The sequence below is a fragment of the Papaver somniferum genome, chromosome 5, assembly GCF_003573695.1.
Source record: "Papaver somniferum cultivar HN1 chromosome 5, ASM357369v1, whole genome shotgun sequence".
Lineage (NCBI taxonomy): Eukaryota > Viridiplantae > Streptophyta > Magnoliopsida > Ranunculales > Papaveraceae > Papaver > Papaver somniferum.
The window spans coordinates 5,442,962-5,461,474 of NC_039362.1; positions in this window are offsets into that span (position 1 = coordinate 5,442,962).

Sequence of the window (18,513 nt, forward strand, 5' to 3'; positions counted from 1 at the left end):
ACTGATCCTCACAACAATCCTCCTCAAGTCAATAGTTTCACTATGAACCAGAGGATGGCGGATCAGGAAGCGATTTATCTAGTGCAAAGTTTATGCGAACTTTTACACCTCTCGAAGAATCAGCGGGCGGAGACGTTTTGCTGCAATCAACCAGGGGAAGGTCACAACCGTGCCCTACGTGTCACCGCACGCATCAAGGATTCAGAGTTCAAGAAGGTTTATCGACACTGGAGCGTCTTCGAATGTGATTACTCTCAAGACTCTCAGGACATCCAAGGTTCGCCCAGGCATGGTCGTACAGAAGCCTACTACAATGACGGACTTTGAGGGAAACCAGACCAACACATACGGAAGCTCCGCGGAAAGAATCAGACAAAGTTCGTTGCATCCCACTCCCCACGTGGGCGTCAATTCAGGAGTAAGACCGACTTGCATCATTGAGGGCTAAAACCCACGATGCATCTTTGCTGACGAAGCATTCTTCTCCATCATGTGAAGCCGCGACCCACGTTCACACGAAGAGGGAGCGGACTTTTGTGGCGAGCCGTGATCATAGAGGAAAAACGGTGTACCAACGTCGTTGTTAGCAATTAGCAGGGGAGACTGTCCTCCAGTCTCTCCGCCCAATGGAATTCTACAACAACGACGAGCCACGATAGGAAGTACCATATGCTCCACGACAGCTACAGGACGATACCAATTCCACAACTGATGATCTCGAAGTGGTCAAGATCGGGGATGAGGAATATCCCAGGCCTATCTCCATCATTTCGACCTTGTCTGCGGAGGAACACACGATACTTGTGCAACTTCTCAAGGAATACCAGGACATATTTTCCCGGACATATGAAGAAATGCCTGGCCTAGATGAAAAACTAGTCACCCACCATCTACATGTCATACCCGGATCCGAGCCGATCAAGCAATCCCCGAGGAAATTCAGGCATGAGGTAGAAGAACAAATCAAGACTGAGATTCAGAAGTTGCCGGCTGCTGGCTTCATCAAACCCATCCATCATCCAACCTGGATGGCTAATGTGGTGCCGGTAAAGAAGAAGAATGGACAGATCAGGTGCTGCGTGGATTTCAGAGACTTGAATAGATGTTGCCCCAATGATGATTTTACTTTACCTAACATTGACATGTTAGTGGATGCCACCAGCGGACACGGCATGTTCTCTTTTATGGATGGATACAGCGGATACAATCAGATAAGGATGTACGAGCATGATGCAAGTAAGACTGCCTTTCGAACTCCTCTCGGAAATTTTATTATGCTGTAATGCCATTTGGTTTAAAGAATGCCGGTGTAACGTATCAATGAGCTATGACGGCAATCTTCTAATGGAGCCGACACCTTAAGGGAGCAGCCTCAGGAAGATAACGATGTCCGCGCACGAGAAAGAATCCGGGAGAATCACTCTTGTCTATTGTTCCATGTTGGAAGACTTCGTGAAGCTGTTGAATGCTCATCTACAACAACATCTTCCCTGATAGAAAGAACCAGGCTTGCCGGTAATGAAGAGCCTCATAATGTCCGTGGGAGCATATATCTCACCAACAGGCGATACAACCTTCAGCCTTCTATAAGTAGTTCCCCTGAAGCAGCAAGAGGAAAACCACCGAGATACAACATCTTGCGCGTCTGCCAACTCCAACTCCAGTACCACATGCACGACTCCCACAATGATGAAACAACGTCCAAGATATTCCATATATGGATCGACAGCAACCACATCGATGAGAGATGCGTTCAGAATTTCGTCTCCCAAGGAGTGTGACTGAGGACTGCTTAGCACTACCCATCTCAAAGATGCTGAGAGACGCAAGCACGCTATATTCCAAGATGTCCAAATACGAGGATATACTCAAGAGAGCAGACGTATTTTCAAAGACCAGTGATATTCCTGGATGTCTATGAAAGGCAACGCAGACGAAAAGATGGCCTCATGAACCCAGCGTGACAACGTTTATCAAGTCGAAGGCTCGGTGGATGCTTGTGGGCAGGGGACTGTCTCCCTATTTTTCATTCCGTGAGGAAACATCAAGGAATCTATCACGTCTCTTCCTGACAGTATCCTCTGGTCACAGCTGCTGCTAAGAACCGTTGTTCGTTTGTCGATACCAGTGCCCGAGCTTCATCATAGCAACAACCACTACGGACAGAGTAAGGGATTTCTTCAATACAGGAGAGATGGTCAATCAAGAAGCATGCAATTCTCGAGGGAGAATCAAACTAAATAAGAAGCCTCTTCAATGCTCTCTTCAGAGGAAGACGCTCCAACGCTTGTCTACGAGAAGCCGCTTCAACACTCTCTCCAGGATACGGTTCGATGTTCGCTCCAGAAGAATCCGCTTCAGCGCTCTCTCCAGGATCCACCTCAACGTTCGCACCAGAAGCCACTTTAACATCCTCTCGAGCCGTTTCAACACGCAAGCTACATCAATAATCTGCGGTTTGGTCAAGTTATCTTTGATGTACTCATTTCTCAACATGCGTCTCATCCATCCTTCATAAGGGCCCAGCGGAGTATGAAAAACCTTGAAGTCGATGGGAGAATGGTTATCTTGTGGGACGGATGTTTTCAGATAATTGAAAGGGCGTGGTGAACAACTCATCATTTATGTTTAGCATGTATTTGAAGCTGTCAACACCTCCTGACTTGGCATCAGCATTATTATCAGTGAAGCATGATCCCTTGGCCGTAGGAGGACATGAACACAGCGGGACCAACACCACGTTCGAACATACAAGGTTTACGTTTGGGCAAAGCAAGCACGCCTGGGTCCCACGTTCGAGCAAAGGGAAGACTGATGTTGGTTAGCAAGACCGGTGTTAGTCAGCAAGACCGGTGTTGGTCACAACATCAAGGCCGGTGTTTGTAGAAGTAACAAAGCTGGTGTACGGGACAAGGCCGGTGTTCAAACGAAACAAGACAGGAAGGTCGGTGTTGGTCGAAGCAGCGATGTCCGTCAGCAAGGTCGGGGTTCGTCAAATCAGCAAGTCCGGTGTTGGTCAAGGGGCAAGTCTGGTGTTGGTGAGGCAACAGGTTTGGTGTCTGGTCGAAATAGGCACAGCCGGCCCCAAACAAAGAAGGCACGCGGCGGGTCCCACTCGATGAGGCACAACCAGCCCCAGATTGGTCGAAGCAGGCACAGCCGACTCAGGAAAAGTAGGCACGCGGCGGGTCCCGCGTTGATCAGGCACAGCTAGCCCCAGATTGGTCGAAGCAGGCACAGCCGACCCCAATCAAAGCAGGCACGCGGCGGGTCCCACGTTGATCAGGCACAGCTATCCCCAGATTGGTCGAAGCAGGCACAGCCGTCCCCAATCAAAGCAGGCACGCGGCAGGTTTCACGTTCGAGCAAGGCAGGCACAACAAATCTCACATTTGGTCGGAGCATGCACAGGTGGGGCCCACATTCGCTCATGCATGCGAAGTGATACAGCTTTCTACGGACGAACAATAGCAACGGCAGCAAGCTCCGACGGCGTCCGCAGCGGTGGCAGCGACAACAATGCTCGGCGAGCCAAAGTCACGAACGGGAGAAGCTGTTCGAACAAAAAAAAAAGAGAAAAAGGGTCGGTCCTCTTTTATACACAAGTAATTGGAGAACTATGGTAGAAGAAGGATTCCCTTCTTGGCTCAAATACCCGAAGGAGGAAGCTGGTCCCACCAAGGTTCGTGGTCACGCCTGGCGTACTCACACGGATGATTGCCAACATGGCCGACCAGAGTCCCTCCAGGTAAACTTCCTTTATCTTTTCTTTATACGATTACATTCGTCACCATCTCATGCCTACCCCACAATGATGCAACCATTATATGCTAGGCAGGGGACTTAATGTTGATGGTGGATTTTAGTTCAGAGATAAAATTATAAAACCAAATTTATACGCTGACATCCTGCAAAGGATAAAGCCACTGATAAGTGATGAATACTTCTTCACTTTAATAATTCACCTAGAATGCAGCATGTGGCAACAATCCCAGTATTCTGTGAATTAAATACACAAAATTCATCCAGGTTGGAGCATGTAGCAACAATCCCATATACCCTGTGAATTTACAGCATTATTAATTAATGCATGACTAGCCTTGTATTTCCTGTGTTGTTCCTACATAACTCTCATTATTAGTGCGGCATGACGACTGAGTGTTGCTCTCAGCAGAGTAACACGAATCTCCAAGTTTTAATAGTGAGGCATCCACGAAATACCCGTACAGGCCACATCTCTCGGTGTGTTATACTAGCCAGATTGAGCCCACCTCTCTCGGTGTGTTATACTAGCCCGATTGAGCATATTTGAATCTGGACTGACAGTCTCAGAAACAATCACGACCACGCAAGTTGGCCGCATGATTTAACCAGCCTAGACGATCCTCAGCAGGAGCAGGCTACCATCTTAATGACCACCAGCGGGCCCGTTTATTCCCTTGTCGGTCGAATACACACCACGCCTCCCAAACAACCACTGAACATCATCCTAGAGTAGGATGGTTGGGCTGGTATGGAGCAGCTTGGAAAACATGTACGCACAAGACTGCCAATGTCGGTCTCAAATAGATCGCGGCCGTCCAACTTCACCGGCATGGTTGGACGGCATAGATCGTCCCATGGCCGGTTGGACAAGCGTTGTCCTGCACACCGACGGGCCCCCTTCACGCCTGCATAATCGACCACCTCACGACCTAGCCAGGGAGAGGAAAACGCTCGCCCAAAGTTCGGCCGGCGTGATGCTTTAAGGGTCGCAGGAAATTCCACTAAAGGTCTTAAATTGATCACGACCATCTAACCTCACCAGCATGTTTGGATGGCTTAGATTAGACCCATAGCCGTCAGGCAGGTATTGACATGTTCACCACTGACCCAATGTGGGACCCACATGGTCGGCCTCCCCAAAAGAGGAGCGTAGCTTGCCAATTCGTCCAGCCAAAGTAGCGTGGACATGAAACCCTAATTAGGGTTTGCGGTATATCACATGTGTCGCAAATCAGTCGCGACCATCCATCTTCGCAGGCATAGATAGAGGGTGTAGATGTAGACTCAAAGGGTCTCAAGCATGTCAACACAATCGCTGTGGGCCCGTCTACATGTGTGACCAATCGGCCAAGGCCGACCATGGCTAGATGCCTCGATTCGTGCGCCCAAACTAGGCATGGTCGCGCGGTTCCAATTGCAAACCAATCTCGACCACTCAACTTTGCCGGAAAAATCGAGTGGCTTAGATCACATCTCCATGGGACAGTGAGGTACGGACGTGTACACCGGAAAGCCGTCTACACGCATGCCCGGTCGGTCTTGCCAAAAACATCTCCCATGCATGGATTCGACCAAGATGAAAGAAGGTACTTGCGCACCTCCTAAACCCTAATCTGACGGTCGCAGATGTGGGTCGCAAGTCATCTCGTCCGTCCAACTTCGCCAGCTTGGACGGACAACCTAAGATAGGAGATAGGCAACCAGTGAGGCATCACCACGATCACCGTCCACCACTCTTCCACATGGGGTGATCGGCCAAACCAGCGCTTGCCTGTATAGCCTCCAAACGATCACTCGAAGATGGCTGGACGTGATGCTATTTTAAGACGCTTAAATTCGTGACTTACTCCGTTAAGTCTTAAAACAACGATGCTTCATACATGTTGAATATATTCGATGCATTACCTGCATAAAATACACACGATATTTCATAAATATCGACTTCCTAAATAACTTAGTTATTTAATCTAGCATCAGATGCTACTTTCTGTGGGTCCCACATCCACACATTCGAGACATCAAGCATGTCACAAACTGGGGGATACATACTGGGGTATTGGTCTGGAGGTTTACAGCGTGCAGCGTGCAACGCGCCATCACAAGAACGTGTCAGGAAGACATGGACGGTTAGTGATGATGGGAGAAGTGGGCAAGACTGGTCGTGTGACACTAACACACAACTCCACTACTCCATCACTCCACTTCCTCCGCTTTCCATGAGAGACGTGGGTTAGGCTCAATGACTTGTATAAATAGATCTCCTCCCTATTTCCAAAAAACAGACAAGACAGAAATCAAGTGTTGATACAACGTATTCAAAAACCCAGAGCTGATTGCTTACATTATTGCAAGCCAGTTCGATATTCTGATACAAGTCATAAACATCCAATACCTTCACGATCTCGACACCTTCTTCTCTTCCCTCCCTAAGATCAATCCCATCTCCTTCACTTTGTGACCAAAGCAAGTCTGGAACGGCCATTTCTTGGTTTAGGCCAGAATTGTACAGATTGATCTCTCGAATCAAAAGCACTCCCATGCAGTGCATTTGTTTAGGGTTTAGATTCATTTCTCATCCACACACCCCAAATCACCAAAACCAGCAGAAATAGTTTTCACCCATAAACACCTGGGTTTTCTTGTATTCCTTATTTTTCTTTTCAGGGACTTAGAAACATGAGATTTCTCTTTTTCCTTGACTGATGGCTTAACAATCATGTTGACATCCTTTCCATCTGATGACATGGTGCTTTGAGAACAATTATGAACAACTAGATTTGTGTGATGGAGTCACTTAACTTAACAAGCAGTCTTATAAAGGATGTCGAAAGGAAAAAGGAATGTAGGGTTCGAAACCTATTCACAGGTTCGCATACGCCCAACTCTAAAACCCTATAAAGAGTATAATTGATGATAATAACCCTTTCTTTTATTTGATAGACAAAAAATGTAGTTGCAGGAAATCCTACACTACACTCTTCATGTGATTTCATTATTAATCAACTCATTTTAGGTTTATATTCTTAATTTTATTGATTAATCTTTGGATGTTCTTACAAGAAAAGACAAAGGACTCAAGAATGATCTCTACTCTAAACTTTCTCTCTCCTATTTACTTGTTTCTTCCTCAAAAAAGATCTCTCCTCTCTTTACCACTCGAAAGACTATTTATAAGGAAATACATAGTGGATGACAGCTAATCTGTCCCTTATTTCCGGGAATGGTTTGCTACATTCTCGCAACCTTTCAGATGTTAATTTTGCAAACTCTCTAATTTTCGCAGGATTATCATATCTTTCTCGTGATCTTAGCTGGCGTCATTTATTTTATCATTTCTGAAATTGTTCTGCGACGCTGTTATATTGTGTCACTGATAATTTCGCTGAAACATTGTCATTGCGAGATTCTGATCCTACATCTTGCCTCTTCTCATGTCTTCTCTACAAAGTAGAGAATGATGTGAGAAATGCCGCAGCTGTTCATCTTTTCATATTCTACATTTATCACACGTACTCTCTCTTCCATTTATTTCTTGACACGTCTTCTGTAACCGCTACTTTTCAAACGCTCACGTCTTTTCGTCTTAATGGTGTTTATTTCTTCGAGTAAAAAATCTCCTTTATATACTCTTCTTACCCCCTTTTTCCACTTTTCTTTTTACTTTCTCTTCTATTTTTATTCTCTCATCTCTGCAACTCTGTTATTCTTCTGCAAATTCTGTTGCTGTAATTTTTTCTTCCTTCAATCCTTTTACTTTCTATACATTCCCATACTCTATATTCAAATATGTCTCCAAGTGGTCATAGATATGAGAAGAATTTACAAGATGTACAAAAAGATCTTGCTGATAAAGGTTTCACACTCTCCACCATTCCTGGTGAGAATGCCAAATCAATTCTTTCTGTCAAGCTTTTCTCTGATCAATATTGTGATGATCAATCAATCATAATTTCGCTAGGTCAGATTCTCGCAGGTCTCCCTATTCCTTTTTATAACCCAGATCTTCCTTTATTTTATGAAATTCTCGCTCATTCGGGATTTTCGCGAGCCATCTTCCAACTGAGTGGGGACTGCATCCGTCTGATACTAGAGTTCGCTAATCGTGGTGCTGGTAGAGGATATCTGTACTCCAAAGAACTTATGGATCCTAAATTCGCAAACCTAGAGATATTTGTTGTATACAGTGGCGAATTTCTTTGAGAACTATGAACTTATCTCCATGAAGAAAGAGAATACTCGCTAGGGTATTCGCTTAAAAAGGAAAGATAACATTGATGAAGCCAAAATTATTATGCAAGATATTAATTGTTATTCTGGTAAAAACATAACTCCTCGCCAATCCAAAGATGATAAATGGTGTGTTTTTCCTTTAATGCTAAAAGGACCCTACATTGCTGGGTCAAATATTCTTCCTGCGAATCTCGCTGCTAACCTTGGGTTTTCTCTTGGCCTGAGAAGGAGAAAGAGGTATGTTTTTCCCCTTTAACTCATTTTATATTTCTCTATTGATTTTTTCTATTATGTTCGCTAACTCTTGCGACATTCCGCAGATCCAAAAACTGAAAGATAGTTATAACAGGACTGGGAAATCTAGTACTTTATTAGCTCTTCGCTCATACACAGATGAGGTAAGAAATTTTCTCTTATGATTTTAAATGGTACTGTTACTTCCATGCTTCCATTTCTTATTTCTATCTGTGTGTGAAGATTATTGCTGAAGTAGAAGAATCTGCTGATGTTGCGAAGATTGGTGATAAAGAGAAAGGTGTTCTTCGCAAGGAAAAATCAACTGGTCCTCCTCCAAAGCAAAGGAAAGTTCGTTCTTCTTCCCCTTCAAATATTCCTCCTCACGAAAATTCTGAAAGTGATAAGGGTGATGAAGACAACGATTATATTGCTGCAAGTGAAGATTCTCCACCTGACTCTTCTATGGCTAAGTTATCTGGCCTCTTTTCTGATTCTCTACAAGGAATGGGAGATAGCCAATTCGCAGATACCTGCAAATCTCTCGCTACCCTTTGCGATGTTCCTTTACTGGATGGTGATAGCTCTCTTCGTGGAGTTTCTAGATCAGTGACTCCCGATTTTTTGTATTCTCTCAATAGTCTGGTATATTTTTATCCTTTTACTTCTTCATTGTTATAATTCAAAATTTCTTTCTATATTAATATTTTTTATATTTTTTCACAGGCTGGAAAAGCTTCTTTTGTTGTTGTCTCAGATCTAGAGAGAAGACGTGAAAAAATCTTGAAAAGAATAATCTTCAATTTCGCAAAAAGAATGAAGAATTGGAAGCTGAAGTTAAAGGTCTTCGCGAGAAAAATAGACAATTAGAAATTGATTCTTCCTCGTATAAGAACAAAATTTCTAGTCTTCAGCAAGCTAATAATCAGCTTTACGGTATGTTACTTTTCTCTTTTCTCTTTATTCATTCATCCTGTTGTTTTATCTTATTTAAACAATCCTTTTTGCAGACATTTATGGTCTTTCTGATGAAGCTACCCTTCTTCGTTCATTTCCTAATGCCTTGGATAATAATACCCTTCTTGAGCGTCTTAACAATTCCTTAAATAGCTTCTCAAATGATAGAATTTTTCTTTCTCTAAATGAGCTTAAATCTAAATTTCGCCTCTTAGAAATTGATCATAGATCTAGTTTAGGCTTAGCCAATCGATTTAAGCGTCTCCTTATTGATTTAAAGAGAAAACCAATGAGTTAAGAACCAAAATTAGTGGTCTCATAGATGATAAGGATCGCATCTCTGATCAAGGTGCCAAGGCTTAGCGAGGTTCCAAAGATCTTCTAGAAGTTCAACTTGAACGAGATGAAGCTAACCGCAATGTCGAACTCTGCGAAAGGGAAAATCAAATTCGTTTCGTCTTTATAAGTAGTGAGGATGAATTTGTTTGGGCTGCGAAAATTAGATGATGCTAGAAAAGATTTAGGTGTAAATGTTAGTCTCCAAGTTGAGCATACAGCCTTGATTAGAGATATGATTTCTGACAGAGAAGGTTACTAACTGCTCTTCTTTACTAATTTTTGCTTCTTATGAATTTCATCAAGTTAATAATTGATTGTCTTTTGTTCGCAGATTCTGAAAAAGATATCGTGAAAAGATTGAAGAACTGAAGCTGAAAAGGAGGAACTCGCAAAGAATCTTTCTTCTCGCAACGACAAGTATTCTAGATTAAAGAATCAAATCAAGATCACTGTTGCGAATTTTAAGAATGACGCTATGCATTTTCGCAATCAAACATCCAAATGGTTTGTGATGATCATAATATCCCACATTCTGATTATCCTTGTCTTTTAGAAAATCCCACAGAATACTCCCAGTTTGATTATCTCTGATAGCGAAGCTGACGATGAAGAATCTGATAGTGATGGAAGTTCTGATGGTGATGAAGATTCTGACGCAGACGAAGAAGGAACAAGTCTGATGAAGATAATGAAGGATTAACCAAGAATAGTCTTTATTTCTTTCTTTGATTCTTTGTAATACTTGTACATTTATTTCTTCTTTCTGTATATTTGTGTTTCTTTCATTTTGACCTGCATTAAAACAATTCTTCTTTGCAATACAGTTAATCAATATAATCATTAATTCTTGAATTTGAGTAAATCTATCATATGGAGACAAATAACATTTTCTAATTTCATACATTCCCATACTTGCCTCTGTTATTTGAATCCAAATGAGAGATTTCATAAAAAAATTCTTATTGTATAACTTCGCAATTGCAAGTAAATTTTGTTTTTTTCAAAATCTCATTCCTGTGTGGTCTTATTTTGCCTTCCTAATTAAAGGTCTTATTATGCCACCTCTTGTCATTGCGACAAAATCGCAGGACGTCCTTGCACTTTCATGCAAAAACCCATTGATCTTGCCTTAACTTTTCTTTTGTATTATGGCCTCTTCAGGAATGTTGCGACAATATGACAGGCCTAAATATTCTTGCGAAAATAAAGCCCCATGACATTGCCGTCTTGCGACGAAATCGCAGGACGTCTTCGCACTTTCATGCGAAAACCCATTGATCTCGTCTTATCTTTTTCTTTTGTATTATTGCCTCTTCAGGATTGTTGCACAAATATGACAAGCCTTAATATCCTTGCGAATAAAAAGCCTCATGACATTTGCGTCTTAAGACACTTATCAGCTCCCTAATGGAGGGTGCCGCCCTTATCTCCCCCTGGTTGCCCCTTCAAGGAGGCGTACTTCTACCATACAAGGTTAGCTCCTCCCATCCAGTCTTAACAACAACCAGTTGTTTTCGCAGCCTCTTATCCCTTTTACCTATAGGGCTTATGGTTACGAGACTGCACCCTAAGTGGGGTTTTCTTCAGGCCGAGTGCAGTATAAGCCAAGACTTGTCAAGAATGGCAAGGTACGCTTCAAACGTCCCTGGCACTCTTGACTCAACCGTGTACCTCGGCGCCTTGATCAGATCTGCACTCCTTGGGAGAGTCCTTATTACCTTAGTCGCCCAACCAAGTCATATGCTTAAGCTGAGAATCCAAGGTGCCTCTCCCGGATGGGCTTATTGACCCCAAATCTCCATGACTCAGGTTCCGGGTGGTGGTGTAGCCTTTCCCTGAGCCATGCAACAGGTACCCCTTATATGACGTACTTTAGGTCTTACATTTTCTTGCGAAATTGTATTCGCGAACTAGGGTGTACGCCATAAAGGTTCGCCTCTTTCTCTTTTGTCATTCTTCTCTGATTATTTTCTGTAAAATTCATTATCTCTGCGAGAGTCTCGCAAATCATTATATTGTATTGAATTTCGCAATCTCAATTTTGTTGTTCAATCAAATGTATTTTTGAGAATTTTACTTATTGCGAGAGTATCGCAACAACTTAATCATTCATACATTTCTTGTTTTTATTACCTTTGCCATCCTCTGCTTCTTTATTTTTCTGCTACTGCTTCCTTGGTAGTGGTATTCATCATTTTTATTCTGAGCTAGCATTAATTTCGCAACATCTCTTCTCCTTTCCTTTCGATTGTATCCACCATCAACCTCTCACTTCTTTGTACATCTTTGATTTTGTGTCGCCAGTTTTCCTTCTTGTTTGCTCTTCCTTCGCAAGATTCTATCTCATTTCGTAACATCTCTTTCCTTCGACCCAATCTCCCTTTATGATTCCTACACCATTGGGGTGAGGGAATTTGATGCACTGGTGGAAAGTTGAAGCTACACCTAGAATCCCATGTAGCCAAGGTCGACCAATTAACGCATTGTAAGGTGATTCTACATCAACGACACAGAATGAGATTTCAGAAGATATTCCCTTCAATGGAATTCGCATAGTAACCTCCCCTTTAGGCTTGTTAGCAGTACCATTAAAACCATATATCTTATATGTTGATGGTATAAGATCATCATCTCTTCCACCCATGGTTTTATAAGTATGATAAAATAAGATGTTCACAGAGCTTCCAGTATCGACTAGAATTCTATTGATTGCCCATGAATCTTCAGCTTCATCATCCTCATCTTCTTTTGGTTTTGGATTAATTTCTAATTTTATTACCAATGGGTTGTCATGCACCTCTTCTCCTTCGGGAATTTCTTCTGCGGTAAAAGAAATGATCTGTTTCTGCCATTCCTCTAGTGGCGAGATTTTCGCAATATTCATAATTTCTCTTCCGTCATTATCTCTTGCGAACACTCTACTCAAAACATTATCATGAAAATCTTCCATTGTCTTATATGAATGTACGATAGAGTGACAAAATAGATTTTTTGCTTTTGCACCAACTTCTATGAAGAATGTTTCTTTATTTTTCATCGTATTCACTTTGTGATGTTCTGGTGGTGGTGGTAATGGTTGAGATTGCGGATGCCCTACCAGAAAGTCGTTTAGTTTTCCTTGATCTATCATTCTCAAAATAATTCTTTTTATATTTCTGCAATCATTTGTGGTATGTCCATGAAAATGATGATAAGAGCAAAATTCATGACTTCTGTGGTTTGGAGGTGGTTCCGTACCCATGTTCTACGGTGTTGGTATCTTTTCCATCAAGATTATAGCTTCCCATATCTTCTCCACACTTGCATTTAGAGGTGGCATCTTGATTTCTTCCTATATTACCTTGTGATTTCCTTGTCCTTTATTATAGCTTTGCCTTTGACCTCCATAAGTTTCTTGCGGTTGATCGAGCCTTTGAATCTTGTTATTTCCTCCACGATTGTAGAAATTTCTTTCTCTTTCATACTCTTCTTGATCTCGGCTCCCCATAGCTACCAATTTTTGCTGATTGTTACTTGTCACTTTCTCTTGTTGTACTTGCGAAGTATTCGCCACTGTGTTTATTAGCTTGGGTAATAAGATTGCATTCGCTGTTTGTGAGCTGGTGTTCGCAACTGGATATGATTCCATTTCATTTTGCCTTTCCTCTAGAGCAATGTATTCTTCTTGAAGTTCTCACAATTCAGTCATTGTAATCGTATTCTTGACTCTGAAAATTTGGACATACAATAGGTTTGTTGCAAACATAACATTGATAAATGATAACATGAGATATCACTCATCTACACGGCCAGCCATTTCGCTACACATAGTTCTCCATCTTTTAGTCAAGTGTTTCAAACTTTCGCCAACCCTTTGTTTTAATCCAAACACATCTTCTATACCAGGTCATGAGGAATTATTACTTATATATTCCCCCAAGAATGTAGTCTGCAAATGATTGAATGAGGTTATTGTATTCTTTGGTAAACCTTCAAACCATTTTAACGCTTCTCCTGTTAAGCTGGATGCTAAATATTTTCACAATACCGCATCATGATTTTCCCATTGTAACATGCACCTCACATAGGCTTTAATGTGCTGAATTGCACAAGTTATTCCATCAAAAATGTTGGTTAATGCGGGCAAATTGCATTTCGGTGGTATTCCTCCTAATTGTACTTCCCTTGTAAATGAAGTTTTTGCAGATTCTTCTATTGCTTCATCCAATTGTCTTCTACCTACTTCTCCTCTGTTATTTAGCATTCCTCTCATTTCTTCTAATTCTTTCAAGATTTGTTTATTTACACCTGAATCTTGATCCATTGGTCTCTTTAATTTTGCTTCTCTTCTTCTGCGTTCACGTATATCTTCTCTCGCGAAATTTTGCATCTCTTCTTCATTATCCTCATCTCGTCTTCTTCTGCGATTCTCTTCCTCATCTCTATCTTGAATTCGCAAATGATGATGCCTTTCATTTTCCCCTCCATAATTTTGTTCATTTCTTATAAATTCAATTCGCTGTCTTTCAGCCATTCTCTTTACTCTATCATACTCCTCATTGAGATTGTCGTTATTCCGATTTTGTGTACGCCTTATTTCTCGATTGTCATGATTGTTCTGGCGAATTGTCTCTCCTGAAGCTCTTGTTCTTCCATTTTCGCTCTCAATCTTTCACGTTCGCAGATTAAACGTGCTTGTTCAGCATAATATCTTTCAATTTCTTCTTCAATTGTCTGTTGATTTCTTTAAGTTTCTCTCACATGTAAAATTTTTCTTCCTTCCTCTTGATTTCCTTCGCCATCTTGGTTATTTTGTCTCTGATTTTGTCCATTCTCTTGATTTCCTCCAATTTGCCCATCATCAAAAGTTTCATTTTGTGGAATGTAACGATCATCAGTTCTTTCTCTATTTTCACGATATTCTTCATTAGGATTTGATATTTCTTCTTGAATATTGTTTCCAGCATTGATTGTGGGTGAATTTCGCCTCATTTCTCTTCTAGTCGATCTTGAATATGATTTTGTAATACTTCTCGATCTTCTATTCTGTAATCTTATATTCTCCATCCTTAATTCGTGATTTTGCCTTGTTAAATTCGCACGTTCTTCTGCCTCAGCTCTTCTTTCTTCATGTATTATTCGTCTCAATGTTTCTAACGCTCCAATTTCCTCACCTCCATGAATTATTCCTTCATCTACTTCTTGATTTCTTTCTTCCTGTCTATAATTTCTGTTTTGTTGCTCTTCTTCTATTTTTTCTGCTGAATTTGATCGCCAAGTGTGTATGCTCACCCTGTCATAATTTGTATTCCTCTCTTGAACTAGTGTTTGTTGAATTGAAGGTTGAATTTGATTTTCTCTATTATTTCTTATTCTAGTAGATTCTCCCATTTCACTTCTTTCTCTTCCAGCAATTCTTCTGCTTCTTATAATAGTAGTCCGTTGTTCGGATGTATTTTTTCTTCTAGCCATTTCTTCAATGTTAACAGTATTGCAAGAAATTATAAAAAATTCTTAATCAATCACTTTAAATTTTCACAAATCTCACTATCAATCTTTAACTTTTTCTAGAATAATCTTCAACTCCTCCCTGTTTCTAGCGCCATTATGTAGTTGCAGGAAATCCTATACTACACTCTTCATGTGATTTCATTATTAATCAACTCATTTTAGGTTTATATTCTTAATTTTATTGATTAATGTTTGGATGTTCTTACAAGAAAAGATAAAGGACTCAAGAATGATCTCTACTCTAAACTTTCTCTCTCCTATTTTCTTGTTTCTTCCTCAAAAAAGATCTCTCCTCTCTTTACCACTCGAACGACTATTTATAAGGAAATACATAGTGGATGACAGCTAATCTGTCCCTTATTTCCGGGTATGGTTTGCAACATTCTCGCAACCTTACAGATGTTAATTTTGCAAACTCTCTAATTTTCGCAGGATTATCATATCTTTCTCGTGATCTTAGTTGACGCCATTTATTTTATCATTTCTGAAATTGTTTTGCGACGCTGTTGTATTGTGTCACTGATAATTTCGCAAAACATTGTCATTGCGAGATTCTGATCCTACAAAAAATAACAAATCTAAGAAAAGAAGGAAAAACTTTTCTGAAGCCTGGATCAGCACTCAATCTTGTCTCTTTTCGATCAGGCACATGAGACAAGATTTTCCTAACAACACAATCAAGTTGTGTTGCGATGAACAACGATTTGCCCATATTTTTCCTCATGGGAGGAATCCTCTGATCTTTGTCTATAAAACCGATTTGACCATATTTTCTTTTCAAATGGTCTTATTCTATCCCTAGAAACCAACTTCTTAGATGAAGATAAGATCCTACATACCTCGGCGGTCTTCTGAGCAAGTTTCAGCTTTCTTGCTAATCGATCTGTTCTTCGTTGAAGTTTGCTTGCGTGACTTATTTGGTGCTTGTATTTGTAACACCTTGATACTTCATGTCCCTTCATCGAACAAAACGAGCACGTCAATCTTGGATAGTATTCAGGCATCTGAGATGTGCAAGCAGCTAGACATACAGTTGATCCTGATACATCACTGATAGGGTTTCCAGTTACCGGATTCAGCGAATCTTCCAGCTTGATTGGGTTTCCTTCTTCTCCGAACCCATTAAGGTTGATATATGTATTGCTACAAGTATCAAAATCGATGTTTTCACAAAGAAGCCCTACACTTGATTTTCTATCTTCATCAGAATCATAGGTTTCAGACATTTCATCAAGTGTTACAGCTAGACCTTTGTTCCCAATGTATTTTCTATGATTTGGGTATTTGTTAGAAAAATGGCCAAAACTTTACACTTAAAGCAATGAGGCATGTCCTCGTCATCAGCCTCGTCAGCATCCCTGTTTTTAGGAGGTACGCGACCGTGAGGTTTGTCTGATGACTTAGGTTTGTCTCTTGAAAACCGTTTACTTCTCTTCATCAGAAGATCCCTAAACTGTCTTGTGATCAAGGAAACTAATTTGTCAAGATCTTCATCCGAAAAATCATCCTCATACTGATCATCCTCAGAGACATGAACACTTTTACCTTTGACAAGTAATTTAGTGTTTTTTTGTGCTTTAAAGGCAACATCCTTACCGACTTTGGATGTATGCTCATGGTCAAAGATCTTTAGCTTTCCAACCAAGGTGTTTATGGAAAGATTATCGAGGTTATTCCCTCAACGATGAATGCTTCTTAGACTCGCATCTAGATGGAAGCGATCTGAGAATTTTCATCACAATATCCTTTTCAAGAATAGTCTTACCCAATGCAAAAGATGCATTAACAATTTCAGACACTTTGTGATTAAACTCATCAAATGACTCTTCATCTGCCATATGAAGGTTTTCCCAATCGGAAATAAGGTTTTGAATCCTAGATTCCTTTTCACTGGAGTTACCTTCAAATACGCTTTCTAAGATATCCCAAGCATTTTTAGACCTAGTGCAATTAGACACATGGTGTTGAAGACTTGGGGCAATGGCATGTATGATAGCATTTAACCCTTCAGAATTTTGCTTTGCAGCAAGAATCTTGGCAGCATTATATTCACCAATATTCTTGGGAACATTTACGTCTCCAGCTGCAATAACAAGCGCATCATAGCCATTGACAACATATACCCATGATTGAAAATCACGCGACTGGATGAAGGATCGCATAGCAATTTTCCACCATAAATAATTAGAGCCATCGAAGATTGGTGGTATGTTAGTAGAGATAGCACCTCTGTCCATAGAGTCAGATCGCTATAAACACAGACTTGTGAGGTCTTTAATGTGTTTGCCCGCTCTGATACCAATTGAAAAAGCGGGGGTCTAACAACACCACCCAATATTTCGCTTAGCAATCTGTATGGACAAACTCCAATATACTTTTTATGAGAATCAACTAGACAGTTAGACTCAATCAATAAAAAGATATATTAAAGAGTTTATATCTCAATCTCTCGATCTTTACTCAAGCAAATAGAAATCTGCGAGTCTTTATCAAAGAGAGATAACTTGGACGGTACCAAAGACCAATGTCTAAGGATCAATCAATATCAATCAACGACCAAAGGTTGGATTTCCAATAGATGATCTTTAATGCACAACCTATATTATTTCAATTATATAAAAAATATAATGCAGAAAAGAAATAACACAGACACCAGAAGTTTTGTTAACGAGGAAACCGCAAATGCAGGAAAAACCCCGGGACCTAGTCCAGATTGAATACACACTGTATTAAGCCGCTACAGACACTAGCCTACTCCAAGCTAACTTCGGACTGGACTATAGTTGAACCCCAATCAGTCTCCCACTAATTCAAGGTACAGTTGTACTCCTACGCCTCTGATCCCAGCAGGATACTGCGCACTTTATTCCCTTAGCTGATCTCACCCACAACCAAGAGTTGTTGCAACCCAAAATCGCAGACTTGATAATAAACAAATCAGTCTCACACAGAAAAGTCTATCAAAGGATAAACCTGTCTCCAACAAAAGAACCCTAGGTTTTTGTTCCGTGTTATGATATGAAATCAAGGTGAACAGGAACCAATTGATAATCCGGTTTTATATTCCCGAAGAAAATCCCAGATTAATCAATCACCTCACAACAGTCTTACTTGTATAAACAAGAGGACGTCGAGGAATCACAAACAGTGAGACGAAGATGTTTGTGACTTCTTTATCTTGCCTATCGGAGAACTCTCACGATATCAAGCCAATCAATAAGATTTTACTTGTACGATAGAAGATGCAAGATCAGATCACACAACTACGATAAAAGTAGTATCGGTCTGGCTTCACAATCCCAATGAAGTCTTTAAGTCGTTAACCTGGTTTTAGAGAAGAAAACCAAAGGTTAGAGGAGAATCGACTTTAGCGAGCGCACTAGTATCACACATACGTGTGGGGATTAGTTTTTCCCAATGCTAGATGTCTCCTTTATATAGTCTTCAAATCAGGGTTTTGCCTTAGATACAAAGCAATCAATATTCACCGTTAGATGA